Genomic DNA, 1,953 nt, shown 5'->3' with positions numbered 1-1,953 from the left:
CCGGCAAGAGGGGAGGGGTGAATTGCCTTGGAAAAATAAACTCAACCCTTTCTCGACTTATAGCTTAATTATGAATACTTGTAAATAACAATCAAGAGACTAATTAAAAAGACAGAGACACAAGGAGAATTACTTGGTTTGTAATTAGAAGATTACTAATCCAAGGAAAATGAAGTGCACTTTATGATGATCTCCTTCGGGCGGAGTAGCCTCTTACAACGTTAACAACTCACAATCAATAGTAGAACAAAGAGAAAGGAATTAAAAGTTGTTGTCTGATCTACTAAAATTAGAGTTATATTTATAGCACTATTTCGAGCGTCTAGAAGGGTTCCGGGCGTCTGGAGTGGGATAGAATTATATCCTCGACGCGTCAGTCAACGTACACATCGAACTTGATAAAAGTTGAGTTCCGAGTGCCCGGAAGGGTTTCAGATGCCCGAAATGGATCCGGGCGCTCGGACCACCAAAGTCAACAATGTGGACTTTTCGGTCCGGGCCCTCTACTCCGGTTCTGCTCACCTCGGTCCGGGTCTTGCGCTCTGGCTCCGCTCGCTTGGGTGATTTCAGCCATCCGGAATAGGGCTCACCTGAACCCAATTTCCGGCCTTCTCCTCGAGCAGCCTTCCTCCCTGGCTTCTTGTCCCTCGAACGTCGTGTACATTCTTCTCGTCCACTGGCGCACTCTTCCGCGGCACCTTGTCCCTCGGACGCACTGAGCCCGTCGGCTCTCTCCCGTGTCGTCCTTCTCGCTAGCCCAGTCTTCCGCTCGACTTCCTGTACTCCTAAGCTCCTGCACACTTAGATACATGGATTAAACCAAATAGGACCTGACCTAACTTAGTTGATCACATCAAAACTACCACGGGGTCCAATAATCTCCTCATTTTTAATGTGAATCAACACAAGTTAAGTTAGGGTAAAAAAATATGAAATTAAACGCATGAAATATTATGTAATAGATTGAAGATTGACAAATATACCTCCCCCTTAAACTTAACTTCTAATTCTCCCCCTTTGATCACATTAAAAGGAGGGGTACTGTAAAATATTGAAAATTTACGAATAATGATAAGGGAATTTTTGGAAATTTTTTGGGAATTTTTCGGAGCTCGTATGAGCGAGTTAACGGAGACAAAAATGAGGCCCGGAAAGGCCTGTTTAGGCTACCCTATTTTAAAGAGGAAAAGTTTTTAATTCCTCCTTTTCTTTTATTCCTTTTATTTTCCTCTTATTCCCGTGCCCTAACCCATGCGACGCCATTCCCTTTCGGCACGCGACAGTTCTTCCTCCCTCTCCTCTGCCGATGTCGGCGACGCCATGGAACAGAGCCGGCGGCTGAGCATCCCTTCTTCTCCCTCGTGTGCACGCCCTCACCCCCGATCCGTCGGTCACTGCGTACCCTAGCCGAGCTCGCCGACGCCGCTGCCCTCTCTGGACCGGAGCAGTGCCAGTCGTGCCCTAATTGGGTTGTGCCGCCGCCGAGATTGCTTCGCCGCCACCGACCTAGTGCTGCCGCCGACCTTCCTCCACCCGATGACGCTGCTTGCGACGCCTCCACACTTTCTCTAGCATCGGCTGCCGCCACTGTGCCGGTGCCAACACTTCACTTTTTCCTGCATCGCCTCTGGTCACCGCGATCGACACCGTCGCCGTTCATCCTCGCGAGCAGCCGACACCGAAGGGGGGTTGTTCACAGCCGACCCTATCCGTGCCCTAGCGCCGATGCAAATCCAGCACACCCACTGTCCTAGCTCCGACCAATCTTTCCTCTGCCCTAGCTACGATCTTGGAGAGCATTTCGTTGCTATGTGGTGATCTTGAGGGTGAGTGTTGATCTCGGTTATGATTTGGGCTTAGATATTCCTCTATGCTCACTGTCCTGCACTTGTGCCCTAGATTTCTACCTTCGGCTCTGATCAAATTTCAGCAGCCAAGCAACCTCTCACCCGC

The sequence above is a fragment of the Zingiber officinale genome, chromosome 3B, assembly GCF_018446385.1.
Source record: "Zingiber officinale cultivar Zhangliang chromosome 3B, Zo_v1.1, whole genome shotgun sequence".
Lineage (NCBI taxonomy): Eukaryota > Viridiplantae > Streptophyta > Magnoliopsida > Zingiberales > Zingiberaceae > Zingiber > Zingiber officinale.
The sequence above is the reverse complement of the archived record's forward strand: the minus strand, read 5'-3'. Positions refer to the sequence as shown.